Source organism: Primulina huaijiensis, chromosome 2 (assembly GCF_012295235.1).
Source record: "Primulina huaijiensis isolate GDHJ02 chromosome 2, ASM1229523v2, whole genome shotgun sequence".
NCBI classification, from domain to species: Eukaryota; Viridiplantae; Streptophyta; class Magnoliopsida; order Lamiales; family Gesneriaceae; genus Primulina; species Primulina huaijiensis.
In genome coordinates, this window is record NC_133307.1 from 13,902,771 (window position 1) to 13,918,567 (window position 15,797).

General features: G+C 37.0%; 1 long non-coding RNA gene and 1 pseudogene across 1 annotated transcript; one reads left to right on the plus strand and one right to left on the minus strand.

Moving 5' to 3' along the window:
• LOC140956643 (uncharacterized) overlaps positions 1–15,797 on the plus strand; it is a 75,610-nt pseudogene that overhangs the window by 16,497 nt on the left and 43,316 nt on the right.
• Positions 13,988–15,265, minus strand: LOC140959355 (uncharacterized). Its single transcript, XR_012171972.1, has 3 exons — positions 14,993–15,265; positions 14,875–14,898; positions 13,988–14,631 (listed from the first exon to the last, which is right to left on the minus strand). It is a non-coding gene; the product is annotated as an uncharacterized lncRNA (long non-coding RNA).

The window sequence follows — 15,797 nt, forward strand, 5'->3', positions numbered from 1 at the left end:
GTGTGATTAATATAAAAATTGTACAGTAATTAAATGTTTTATAATATAAATTTATAGTTTTTGTTTTATTCAATGTTTAAATATTATATGTTTTATAATAAATTGTATAAAAAATAAGTTGTTGTGTAATTATAAGTTTTTACTATTTTTACAGGTTCGATAAAACAAGAATAAACTTGGCGTTGCAAATGGGATTAAGATGATTCTTGGACCTGTAGAAAGTTGATGATAATATCTACAATATTGGTGACAAGCATGAGATAAAAATCTTCTCACAATTGGGATCAAATTAAGCAACAAACAAAGTTACCAAAGGAGTGGCAGTTTTACCATGCTCTAGTATTTTGACCATATCTCTCAAACTACTTGGTCAAATGGTTAAAATAAAATACCACAATTCAAACAACTCAATTATCCACATGTTTTATTTTATGTGGAGAAGCAAAATTGGATGGGAAGATTTTCAAAAGTGATGTGTATTAAAATATAATTTCTTGGAACACCAATGAAGACTTATGTATAAAAAATAATATTTTATTTGTAGTTGTCTCCCCAAATTTGGCTATAAATAGGGGTGCATTGTAATGAATTGAGATATCCCTCATTCTATGAACAAATCTTTGAGTTCATAATATTTCTCTCTTTATTTTTTCTTTATTTCATCATTTAAAAATAATTAGCATGTTAATTTCATATTCAAAGTTTTATACTTTGAATAATGAGTAGCTAACTTCCCAAGGTTGAGATGAAAAGGTGAAGCTCTTGGTATGATAATAAGATTATTAAAAGATAATAATCTATGTTTTATATTATTTAATCATTAGCTCATATCATGCAACCTCCTGATTGGTCTTTACCATTTGAAATAATGTGCGACGCGAGTGATTATGCAGTCGGTGCAGTATTGGGTCAAAGAAAAAACGGTAAGCCTTATGTGATATATTATGCAAGCAGAACTTTAAACAATTCTCAAATAAATTACTCCACAACTAAAAAAGAACTACTTGATGTAATATTTGCATTAGATAAATTTCGTTCTTATTTGATTGGATCAACGACTATTGTGTTTACTTATCATTCTGTTATTAGATATTTGTTGAGCAAATAGGATGCAATGCCATGACTGATACGATGGATTTTGTTGCTCCAAGAATTTGACACCAAAGATAAAAAAAGAATCGAGAATGTCGTAGCCAATCATTTATCGAGACTAGTAACAGGATCATGTTGTGAAATGACACCAATTAACGATAATTTTCCTGATGAACATCTATTTTCAGTTACTACTACACCTTGGTTTGCTAACATAGTAACTTTTCTTTTGACAGGAAAAATGCCACCGCAATGGAGTTCCCAAGATAAAAGAAAATTTTCGAATGAGGTAAAAATCTTTTATTATATGATCTGTATCTGTTCAAGTATTGTCCAGATCAAATTTTTTGACGTTGCATACCCGACAATAAAATAAGAAGTGTCATTAACTTTTGTTATTCAGAAGCATGCGGAGGACATTTTTATTCAAAGAAAACTGCTACAAAAATCTTGCATTGTGGATTTTATTGGCCAACTTTGTTTCAAGACACCCACGAAATCTGCAAAATTTGTGAAAATTGTCAAAATTTGGGTGCGATTTCAAAAAGAAATATGATGCCTTTGAATCCTATAATTGAAATTGAAATTTTTGACTGTTGGAGAATTGATTTTATGGGGCATTTTCCACCGTCGTTTGGATACTTGTATATTATAGTTGCAGTTGATTATGTTTCCAAATGGATAGAGGCAATTCCATGTCGAACAAATGATCATAAAATTGTCATCAAATTTTTGAAAGAAAATATTTTTAGTAGATTTGGAATTCCACGAGCCATGATAAGTGATGGGGGAACTCACTTTGTTAATAAACTATTTGCTTCATTAATGAAAAAATATGGTATTAAGCACAAAGTAACTACTCCTTATCATCCTCAAACAAATGGACAAGTTGAATTAGCTAATAAGGAGAAAAAGAAAATTTCGGAAAAAACTGTTAACCCAAATAGAAAAGATTGGTCTCTGCGACTTAATGATGCACTTTGGGCATATCGAACAGCTTTTAAAACATCATTGAATATGTCTCCCTATAGGTTGGTTTACGGAAAACATTGTCATTTGCCTGTGGAATTGGAACATAAAGCTTATTAGGCGATAAAAACTTTTAATTCAAGCATGGATGATGCCAACAAATAGCGCAAATTGCAGCTTAATGAACTTGATGAACTCATAAATGACGTGTATGAGAATTCAAGGATTTATAAAGCAAAAATCAAATCATGTCATAATAAAACAATTCTTAGAAAATCTTTTGAGACTGGAAAAAAAGTTTTGCTTTATAATTCTCGACTTCACATATTCCCAGGAAAATTACGATCAAGATGGATAGGCACATATGTTGTAAAGCATGTGTATCCATGAAGCTGTGGACATTGAAAATCCTAAAAATGGTGATGTTTTTAAAGCAAATGGACAAAGGCTTAAACCATTTTTAGAAAATGAAATCTTTCAAGAAGAGTTTATTTCCCTTTCTGATCCTTGATTTTTTTATGTTGTATTTAATTTTGTTTGTTTTTATTTGAGGTTTTCTTAATCTTTTTATTTTCCCGGTTAAATGGCGGATAACGGTACTCCGTGACTCTCACAGTTGGTTAAATCAGTTTCCATAATTTCTGATACAAAAATAAAAAAAATCATTTCTTTTCTTTTCAAAATGGATGAAATTCTCTCAAAAATTTGTAATTATTTTCCGTCTATTTCTGAAAATGTTCTAAGGAAAATTTATGCAGGTAGGTGTGAAAGATTGAGATTACTAATGCGAAAAAGAATTCTTGAAGATATTCGTCTTTTAATAGAAGCTAAGGTTCGATTAGGAGGAGAAGTTCCACAATCATTGCTCATTCGATATTTGCCTGGTTTAGGAAAAAGCACTTATGCGAAAAAACGTAGGGCCAAAAGGTTAGGGGTTTGTCATAAGTGTGCAAGATGGACTTGTGAAAAACGATGCAGATTTTTGGGATGTGTTTCCAATAACAGAGAAGATAAAATTGATTTCATTAAGAATGGGCTGAGTAAGGAGTCTTTAGATAACATCTTTATTGACTCTTGAGACGCATTCTAGTGGACACGTGCATATTGAACTTCTCCGTTTATGGAAACAATTCCAAGATGAGCATCATAGTCTTGGGAATCATACTAAAAAAGACCCTGTTTGCCAATTTATAAGAAAATCGGATGTGAAGCATATCCTCGACTCATAGAAGGCGTTGAAGCCGTTTGTGGACGTAAAACAAGAGGAAAATTGTGAGCCACAATCACACTACTGTTTATATACATGTGTGTCATTATTGTTTTTACTATTTATTCTGCTTACATCTATGACCCATAGTTTTGTCACTATAACATATTACCCCTATAAAATCTCTCATCTTTCTCTCTATTTTTTCCGACCAAAAAGAAAGTAAAAACATGGCTGGATCCTCTACATAAAAATTGAAAACTATTTTTGTATTTTGTGGGTCGAGTCCTTGAAAAAATGAAGTGTTTGTAGAAGCAGCGAATAATCTTGGAAAGATATTGGGTGAGAGAAAAATTCACTTGGTAAATGGGGCAGGTAATATTGGGTTAATGTGATCTGTTTCAACATCTGCTCATCTTGGAGGTAGCCAGGTTTTGGGTATTATTCCTATAGCTTTAGCTGAAGGAAATATTACAGGTGTTACGATTGGGGAGAATTAAAAGTTTCTTCTATGTATGAAAGTGTAACGCCCCGAAATTTTAAAAGTCCACGTAAACCACATGCATACATGTAGAGGCCCGTATTTCGTACTTGAAAATTTGCGGAATAAATTAAAATTTTCTTTAAAAATAAATAACTTGCCTCATTAATAAAAATAACTGATAAAAGTTTGAATGTTAAAATAGCAGCGGAAGTAAATAATGTTTTCAGAATAACAACTTAAAATAATTCGACAAAATAAAAACTGAGTTTGGAATAAAAATAGTAAGTGCTTAAAATGAAGTCCTCAGGTTCCTATTACTGCCGACCCAAGATGGCTCACTGGTCCCAGCCATCGGTCCCGACCTCATCAGTACCTACAACAATCAAGTCTAGTGAGTCTAAAGACTCAGCATGCATATATCGTGAAATAACAAGTAAATATATAATAAAATCGCACGCAACTTAAAAATATCGTGTCGTAACGAAAACATGGAACTTGTGTCATGATTAATTATAAATACGTGCATAACTGAAAATCGTACGTAAAATGTTTGCTCGATAGAGCCCTGTCATAAATAGCATATCATAATTTTCTGTTGAGAATATGTTCTACGTGAGTGGCCCATACGTAACATAACATAACATAACATGAATCGTCTGATCAGACTAAACCACAGTATACTGGGCGGTAGAGATCATCACAGCCTTTGGACTGGATATCCGTACCCATACATGAACATGAACCGGTCGTAGGTCACCGGGTGAAGTAATAATCCCATAAGCTGCAATCCCATGAACGTGAGGTGGCCACAAGCAATATCGCATATATCTCAAAAATTAAACTTTTATATTTTATGCACGTAATATAATTAAATATCCTGTTTTATTTTACCGAATGGGTTGGATCGTTCCCATGCTCGCTGCATCCTAATCCTAACATGAGAACATGCAAATAAACTCAACTTGACCAAAACCTCGTAATTGAACCCAAAAACGGAACAATTACGCCCAACGAACTTAGTATTCAATCATGGCTTCGTGCCAACCCGAACCAACATCGAACCATCACTTAGCCATAATTAAAATACTCTTAAAATACTGGAAAACATGAACCTAGGCTGTAGTACACGAAAAAATGTGAAAGGTGGCCAAAATCATGAAACGCTCTTTCGAAAGTCACTTTGGCACATTGCACCGTAAATTCTCGTACGACCTCTAAACTTAACTAAACCACAAACGGCCAAAAACATGACCTTCCTAACTCAGTAAGGTACTGTATAATCCAATGCCATAGGCTAAAAGCCAACCGCGAACTCAAACGACACCTCTGAACCGAACCCCAAGCTGCTGTCCAATTACAGCAACAGCGCTTGTGCTTGCATCGCTTTGTTTGCGAGGCTATTGGCCATTGGGGCTTGAACCCCCAACTAGAGCCTCTTACCAACATCCTAAGGTATGGTTTGAACCATGGCTAAGTGCCCTAGGCTTGCCACAATCCAATCCACACCCGAAACAACGCCACACTCCCACCTGAGAGCCGAGCTGTGCATGCGTGGGATGTAGCGCTTCTCTTGCTGTCTTGGTCACTTTAATGGCCATATGATTGACCGTGGCTTGATCTAGATATCATGAGGTATTGTGTGAACCATGGATAAGGGCTACAAAGCCAACCAAGATCCACACCAAACCTCAAAACCGAACCAACTCGCACACAGAAAAATCAGAAATCGAAACCATGGGACACTTGCATCGTTTTATTTTTAAAACCGATGGAACCATGGACCAAGCCTTGAAAGGCCGACTTGGTCAAATCTTGGACATACTAGGGAAGAGTTCTAATCATGGTTACAGGCCCTAGGCCAACCAAGATCCGAACCCTTGCCTTAGACAAACAAGAATCAGAAATTGAGACTCGAAATGGCAGCTATGAAAGGTTGCTGTCAAATGCGTGTTTTTGTGGCGAATGAACTCAAAACAATGGACTAATCTCCTCCTAACACACCCTATAACAGTCCTAGATGCAGCCTTGGATGCCTGGAATCGAGCCCAACCTTGAAATCATCAAAAACAACAAAACCGTGAAGGCACAATGAATGAGCCGAAAATCTGCACAATATTTTCGAAAATGTTGCTGTCCAAAAATCGGTTTTGCTTCAAGTTTCATGCACATATGATGTTTTAAAAATAATACTATGACTTGATTGAAGAGAAAAAAATGGTAGAAACATGCCTTGAATTTGTTTTGAAAGAAAACAAACGATTACGACGAACACGACGCGGCGGAGACGGAGTTCGCTTTTCTTACTTGTTTTCTCTCTTATTTTTCCTTGAGCTTCCCACGATTTTCTCTCTGAAAATGCTCTGAAATTTTCGGTTGAGTGGTGAGGGAAATGTCTAGGAAATGAATGGGAAGGTTGCAAAATAGATGGGAGGTTAAATGGCAAGATCAAATCTTTTCTATCCTAGAGTTTGAGGGATAAGGAAATGATTTGATATTATTTGATTGAGGGAGTGAGAGGGCCGATTTCTAGTCTAGATACAAGGTAGAAATATTGCTTAAATGTTTAATTATTGGTGATTAAAAAGGTGGGTGAATTATCTACCAAGAAAAGATTAAGGAAAGAATCAAAATGGTGAGTTGTCAAAATTTTAAATCTTTTAAAGTTGGATGGCAGAATTCTAATATTAAAATGGCGTGGGATATTGCTTAATTTATGAATTTTAAATATTTAAAGTTTTATCTACTCATTAGGTATTTTAGTGAATTAAATAAATTAGTTTAGGATNCATATTTTATTTTAGGCTTTTAATTAAATTATTGGACATAAAAAAATTTATTTACTACTTATCTCTAATTAATTAATTAAATTCTTAAACTTTCTTTTACATTAAAATAAATTATTATTTATCTTAAATAAATTCTAAGAATGTTTTCTTATCATTACATTTTATCTTCAATGCTCCAACTCCAGTCCGGCCTCACTTACTTAACTGAGAAGATAAAAAAAACTAAAGTACTGCGTAAAATAAATAATAACTCAACCAATTTTAAGATAATTAATCTAGATCCTCATGCATAAAAAAATCATTTTAATTTAAATAATAGTAATTATGCATGGCTTATACGTAGTCTGATTTAACGTGTTCTACAACTCTCCCCCCCTTAAAAGAAATTTCGTCCTCGAAATTAAAACTCACCGAATAACTCGGGGTAACGACTCATCATCTCTGGCTCAGACTCCCACGTAGCTTTCTCCTCCGAATGGTTAAGCCATTTGACTTTCACTAGCTTCACCAGTTTGTTCTGAAGCTTTTTCTCCTGTCTGTCTAAGATCTGCACTGGTCTTTCTTCATAAGACAGGTTTGGAGTGAGCTGCAATGGTTCAAAATTCAGGACATGCGAAGGATTCGCAATATACTTCCTCAGCATAGAGACATGGAACACATTGTGTACTCCGGCCAGATTCGGCGGAATAGCAACACGATAAGCTAACGTCCCAACCCTGTCGAGGATCTCAAATGGTCCGATGAATCTCGGACTAAGCTTCCCTTTCTTTCCGAACCGCATGACACCCTTCATAGGTGCTACCTTCACGAAAACATGGTCGCCGACGGCAAACTCTAGATCTCTCCTCCGCTGATCCGCATAACTCTTCTGTCGACTCTAAGTAGTCCTCATCCTATCACGGATCTTGACTACTACATCGGCAGTCTGCTGAATAATCTTCGGACCCAATTCTGCTCTCTCCCCTACTTCATCCAAGTGAATAGGCGATCTGCACTTGCAAACATATAGTGCTTGATACGGAGCCATACCTATAGACGACTGAAAAATGTTGTTATAGGTGAACTCTACCAGTGGCAACTTCGACTCCCAACTCCCTGAGAAATCATTAACGCAAGCACGGAGAAGATCCTCTAAAATCTGGATAACCCTTTCTGACTGCCCATCAGTCTGAGGGTGGAAAGCTGTGCTAAACAACAACTTCGTACCCATAGTCGAATGCAAACTCTTCCAAAATGAGGAAGTGAATCTGGGATCTCGATCAGACACAATAGAAACGGGGATACCATGAATTCAGACTATCTCCCGGATATACAACTCTGCATACTGAATCATGGTGAAAGTCGTCTTAATATGCAAGAAGTGCGCTGATTTGGTAAGACGGTCAACAATCACCCAGATAGCATTTGATTCTCTGGATGACTTCGGCAAACCGGTCACGAAGTCCATGGTAACATTCTTCCACTTCCACTCGGGAATACGAAGAGGCTTGTGCATACTTGCTGGTCTCTAATGCTCCGCTTTCACAAGCTGACATGTCAGGTACTCAGATACAAAACGCTTGATGTCCTTCTTCATGCCGGGCCACCAATACAGTAACTGAAGATCTTTGTACATCTTCGTACTCCCAGGGTGAATAGAGTACGGTGACATGTGGGCCTCTGATAAAATATCTGCTCGAATAGAACCACTGCTAGGAACCCACATTCTGTCTTGATATCTCACAATACCGTCGCTAACTGTATACTAGATACTGCCCTTGGCCTCATCTCTCTGCTTCCATTTTTCCAACTGCTCATCTGCTAATTTCCCACTGCGAATACGATCTAGAAGAGAAGATTGAATCGTCAAAGTAGATAGACGGAGAACTCTACCTCGAGGATAAGTCTGTAGATCAAACCTCTGCATCTCAGACTGAAGAGGTCACTGAATCGTCAAATGAGCTATCACTGCGACTTTCATGATCAATGCATCTGCAACTACATTAGCTTTACCAGGGTGGTAGCTAATGTCACAGTCTTAGTCCTTCACTAGCTCCAACCAACGCCTCTGCAGCATATTCAGATCTTTCTGCGTAAAGAAGTACTTGAGGCTCTTATGGTCGGTAAAGATCTGGCACTTCTCCCCTTACAAATAATGCCTCCAAATCTTCAAGGCAAATACTACGGCTGCAAACTCTAGGTCGTGGGTAGGGTAGTTCTTCTCATGGATTTTCAACTGTCGAGAAGCATACGCTATCACCTTCCAATGCTGCATCAATACTGCGCCTAGACCGAGCTTCGAAGCATCGTTATACAAGACAAACTCAACGGGCCCTGACGGCATGGCCAATACTGGTGCTGAGATAAGATCTTGCTACAAAGTATCGAAACTCTTCTGACACTCATTGCTCCACACAAATTTAACATTCTTCTTTGTCAATGATGTGAGTGGAATTGCGATAGAGGAGAATCCCTGAATAAACTTCCGATAATATCCTGCTAGCCCAAGAAAACTACGGATCTCAGATGCATTCTGCGGAACAACCCAATCCCTGACTACTGCAACTTTCGCGGGGTCTACCTCAATACCGCTGCTAGAAACGATGTGGCCTAAGAACGCCACCTTCTCTAACCAGAATTCGCATTTACTGAACTTCGCGAATAACTTGTGATTCTGTAGGGTCTGCAAAACTGCGGTCAGATTTCTGGTGTGCTCCTCGTGATTCTTTGAGTAGACGAGAATGTCGTCTATGTGGGGCCCCGGGTCCGACATCTAATATTAATAATTATAAATGTAACAAATCAAATGATTGAGTAAAATACATAATCAGTGGTTCACCAACCGACATAAATATCGTTAAAATAATTTGAAGATCTCAAATACTTGAAATATAAATTTTAACATGCCAAAATAAAGTAGTGAACCAAATAAATCCAACATCATCACATAGCTCCTAAGACCCGAGAATCCCACTCTAACTCGTATCTCCTCGCCTGGAGCTGGACTCTGGCATCCCAAGCCTCGCCTCACCTACCGTCAAGCACATGAAAACAAGAGGTAGCCGACGTGCCGGTGAGTATAAACCCAGTATGATACAATCAATAACATATGAGATTTAAAATGACAAATAGTTCATATAATTTCATAAAGATGCAATATAATGCAATGCATGATCAGAAGCTGTGGGCTATCAATAAATCTCAAGATCAAGTGAATCATCTGGTCATAGGGTACCCAAGGGAAGAGAATCCCCCAGCAACATCCACCGACTCATCCGCTCGGGGTGGGTTGCTGTGTTCTACAATCCCAGGACTATGGTGCGCCTATAGAGAGTGTTCAGGCCATAGCAGCGACCTCCGCATACACTATGCCAACTCAACTATAGCCCCATACGTCCAACAAATCAATAAATCAAGGCGACCTCCGCCATATCAAATCTGAATCGACAAGTGGCTCAATATGCAATGTAATGATGCAAATCAATATCATCATCTCGATATCATATTAAACTCATCTCAAGACAACAATCATCATCAAATCACAAGTATTTCATCGAGCCATAGAATTTTCAATTTAAAATAAAAATGATACTTTTACCTCGTATGTTACCGACCGTAACGTACCTTTCAAATATTACCAAAAGGAGATCGAAAGGTGTAGTCGAGAAGTCTTGAATCTTTGAAGTATACTATAACTCAAGAACTCGGTTCATTTATCAAAATAGAGCAGTTTCTGTACAAAATTCATAATTAATTCAATATTGATTCAAATCAAGATCCGCGAATCGGTATGCAAGAAAACTCAAAGCCCAACAATTGTTCTTCACAAAGTCTTGTCAAACACAGTCGTTTACCCATTTGTTCATAATCTGAAACATACAACATCATTCTCACGAATTCTGCGTCAACACATTTCTGGCACACTTTATTATTTTGAGCATAACTTCCTCAATATCCAATGGAATCAAGCCAATTTGTTATCATTTTGAAGATAAGACAATGCTCTAGAACTTTAATTTGAACATCAAATTCAGAATCCCAACCGATTAATACCAGAATTTGAATAAACATAAGGCATGTACACAAATCTGCACTAACTCGTAATTCCAGACCAGTTTTAGTAAAAATTACATATCTCTCTCATTTATTCATGGAATTGAGTGATTCAAGAACCAAATCGAAGCTAACTTGATGCTCTACAAGTTTGATGAAGACCATAACATCAAAATCCAAATAAAATCATCCCAAATACCCAAAATACAGTAGGCATAAAAACTGATCTTGCACAAAAACAAGAAACCATGCTCATAACCATTTTAAATTCAAACCAACTCAATTATAACGTCTTCAACATCTTAATATCTCAACTATCAACTCAAATATAAATTCTAAACTTCAACCCATTTCCAAACTTGAATAAAAATGGGAAATACTTACATTCTCGTGAAGCCCGTGACAAGAGGATCACAAATCTAACTTCATTTCATAATTTTCTTGAACAAATCTCCCATAGATTGAAGAAAGAAATGTAGAAAATGGAAGGAAAGAGGGTTTCGGTGGAGGAGAAGGAGGAGAAATGATTGAAAGAGGTGAAAGTTGACTTAAATATTAATTTTTCGCATCTGTAGTGCCGCAACGCCATTTTCTAGCGCCTAAGCGCCAAATTCCCGAACTATCAGCGCCTAGGCGCCACTATTCAAGCGCCGCAGCGCGTGAATAGTAACTCGTGAACATTAACTTTTTTTTGAATTTTTTTAATTTTTTTTTAAAATCAGGCATTACAATTTATTCCCTCTAAAAATAGATTTCGTCCTCGAAATCAAATCATCAATTTCAAGTCTACGATATTATGATCAATACTGAAAATAGGAGCATACTTCATTTGAATAACTCTGGATATTTATGTCTCATTTTTTCTTCTAATTCCCAAGTTGTCTCCTCGACACCATGTCTGTTCCACTGTAATTTAATCAACGGTATCAATTTATTTCTGAGTTGCTTATCTTTTTTGTCTAGAATTTTAATCGGTCTCTCAATATAGTTCAAAGTCTGATCTAACTCAACCTCGTCAGGTGGAAGTACATGAGAAGGATCTGGATGATATTTCCTCAACATAGACACATGAAAAACATCATGAACACCTGATAATGCAGGAGGAAGAGCTAATCTATAAGCCAAATCACCAACACGTTCCAAAATTTCATACGGACCTACAAATCTCGGTGATAATTTTCCTTTCTTTCCAAATCTAACTGTACCACGGAAAGGAGATATTTTCAGAAAAACTCTGTCACCTTTCTCAAAAATCAATGGTCGTCTCCTGATGTTCGCATACTTAGCCTGCCTATCCTGAGCAGCTCGCATACGACTCTGAATCAATTTCACCTTCTCTGTCATATCTCTTATCATATCAGGTCCTAAAATTGGTGCTTTAGATAAATCGTCCCAATACAAAGGAGATCGACACTTCCTGTCATATAGTGCTTCAAATGGTGACATTCCAATGCTCACTTGATAACTGTTGTTATAAGAAAACTCGACAAGTGGTAACGAATCCTGCCAACCAATACCGAAATCCATCACTACAGCTCTTAACATATCCTCTAATGTCTGAATAGTACGTTCTGACTGTCCGTCTGTCTGAGGATGATATGCTGTACTCAAATGCAAACGAGTACCAAGGGCCTCTTGTAAACTCTGCCAAAAATGAGAAGAAAATCTAGGATCACGATCTGATACAAAGGACTTAGGCACACCATGCAATCGCAAAACTTCTTTGATGTACAATCTAGCCATCTGATCAGGCCTATATGTCATCTGATAAGGAATGAAACACGAAGACTTGGTTAATCTGTCAACGATAACCCAAATTGCAGCGCAACCCCTCGACGACCTCGGCAATTTCGTGACAAACTCCATGGTGATATGGTCTCACTTCCATTCTGGAACCTTAAGGCTATGCAGAAGACCTCCTGGTCGCTTCCTTTATGCTTTCACTTGTTGACAATTCAAACATCGAGATACAAATTCTGCTATGTCAGATTTCATTCTTTTCCACCAAAATTGTTTCTTCAAGTCACTGTACATTTTTTACTTCCAGGGTGTACACTGAACTTACTGCAACGAGCATCACTCAAAATCTGTATCCTCAATTCTGAAATATTAGGAACTACAATACCATCATTCACAAGCAAAATACCATCAGTATTGACCTGAAATTCTGACCGATGTCCTGATCTGACGAGTTCAACTGATTTCTGAATGCTTTGATCTACCCTTTGGGCCTCTTTAATTTTTACAAACAACTCTGGCTATGCCTGAATCACAAATACTCTTACAGGTTGAGTATCTACCACAAAATCCAAACCAGAAAGACAACAGTCTTCTACTAGATCAGATACACTGCTAGTGATCAAGGACATACTGCATACTTTTCTGCTCAAAGCATCGGCTGCTGCATTAGACTTACCTGGATAATATTTTATTTCGCAATCATAGTCTTTTAACAAGTCTAACCAACATCTCTGTCTCATGTTCAGCTCCGCTTGTGAAAAGACGTATTTCAAACTCTTATGATCAGTGAATATCTCAAATGTCTCCCCATACAAGTAGTGACACCGAATATTTAGAGAAAAAACCATTGCTGCTAGTTCCAAGTCATGCACTGGGTATTTACACTCATGTGGCTTCAACTGTCGTGAAGCATAGGAAACAACACGACCATGCTGCATTAATACACAACCCAGTCCTTGATGTGAAGCATCAATGTGCACTGTAAATACTCCTACACCTGATGGAATTGTCAGAACTAGAGCACTAGTCAATCTCTTTTTAAGTTCAACAAAACTAGCCTCACATGCCTGAGAGCAAATAAATGGTGCATTCTTTTGTGTCAGTTGGGTAATTGGTCTCGCAATCTGTGAGAATCCTTCAATAAATCTACGATAATATCCTGCCAAACCCATAAAACTACGCACCTCTGGAACTGATGTCGGTCTAGACCAATCGATGACTGCCTCAACTTTACTCGGATCAACTGATATACCAGCACTCGAAATCACATGTGAGGGCCCATTATCCTAATAACGATTTATTAACATGCAATCATGATTAATCAGTAAACAACGGAAAAGTGAGTTAAAAATTTGCGTTTGGGCAATTTCGACATGACCTTCGCGTAAATAGGACATACCAGAAGATCAAATACTCAAAATACACAACATATGCCCTCAATAAACACCACATCATAAACATGTGCCAGCCAGACACAATCATGACATATACAAACCCAAAAGCCGACAAGGCTCGATAATATCATAATACAATCCTCCAAATATATACATATAGTATCTGGGAGACAGCAACACCACGCAGTACCTAAATACAACTGAGCCCACTCTCAAGGAGCTCTGGTACTTCCTGAGACTTCCTCTCGAGTACCTGAGGTCGAACCACCAGTACCACCTGTCATGTCCACACACAAAAGACACGACATCCCCCTCTCGGGGGTCAAAAACCCCAGTACGAGACATCAAGAAACCACGATATATGAAATAGAAATGCAATGATGCCATGCATGAATGCAATGCATGTATAGGTGCAAGATATCAGGATATCAGGAGTCAAACGATCGATATCAACAATCATACATATATGCTCGAGCTGGTCCACGACTCAGCGGATCGTGCCTGGGATATGGCCCAGCCTCGAAGCCAGCAACTACCTAAGCCGGACCGAATCAAGGTAGCCAAACATCTCCAGAACACCATATCATATCATATATATAACGGATCTCAACCGAAATATAACTGGATCTCAATAACAGATAGGCTCAATATGATATCTTCAGTGGTATTGATGTGTCTAACTAAAATAAAATGTGTGTGAACCAAATAAATATTTTATTTTATTTTGCACATCAATTACCAACTGATAATATGCGAGTCAGCATATAAAATCACATAAATCAACAAATAGCACATAAATCATACACAGGATCATCAGATGCCTCTGTCAGACATCGTGAAAATAACTGATCTCTACGTACCTCAACTATTTTACCAGTAACTTAAATCCTCAAGAAAGTCCTGGAAATGCCAACTCAGACAATTCACCTGAATATTAATTTAAATGGTCTTATTATCATATAAAAATTCCAGAACCATTTAAATTCACTAAAAATCCAATTTTAACAATTTAGGCATTTTAAATTTCTAAAATTCCAATATTCAACTAAAATGCCTAAAATCAATTATTTCTATTTTAATTCGTCGCAAAGTATCGAACTAGCTGATACTCGATTTATAGCCTCACTAATTCGAAAATATCAAGTTAAATATTCTGAAATTTGTCGATACCTCCAATCAACTCAAAGTTTGTACCTACACCCAAAAACATAACCAATATCAATATTAATATCAAATTTAACCAAAAATGGAGCAATCCTTAACCAATTTCTGGAATCATGATTTATACCTCAATATATATACCAAAATGAAGCCTATGACCCAGGGAACAAAATCCCTAAATCAATTTCCGAACTCCGGCGACGTACGGTGACGATTCAACTAAAAACGGGCGACGGGTTTCCGACGGGTTTTCAAAAAGTGTCGAGAAACACTTCAAGATGGATACGAAAACGTAGCTCTCGTCAAGAGCTTTCCAACCATATATTTAGTTGAATTTTTCGGCGACCGGTGCGGCCACAATCGACGGTCAAAGTGGCGAAATGGGGTGAATGAGTTTTGAGCAGAAAGTTACGGGAAGGAGAGAGAAATCGGTGATGGATGATGATGATTATTATTTTATTAATATATATATATATATATATATATTAATATTATATGAGTGTGGTTATTTTTTTTTCTTTTGGGTTCGAAATGTGACCCGGTCTATTTTATTGCAACTCTCGTGTGCCATAAAATTTAAATAAGCATTTTAATATCGTCTATAAACCGATATTTTCTAATACATATTTTAAACACATGATTTAATTATTTGACTTAATTATTTTAAATTCCTCAATTTAAAATAATTAATCTTAATTATCGTCAAATAACATATAATTAAATCGGGCCATTACATTTCTCTCCCTCTAACAAAAGATTTCGTCCTCGAAATCGAAACACACAACACATCTTATATACAACCTAGTCACACATCTACCACTGATAGTACATAGGAAAGTCAGCGTACATGGAATAATTTGTGACAGTTTCAAACAAGTGAGGCCATTCTTGACGCATTTTAGCCTCCAGCTCCCATGTAGCCTCTTCAGTCC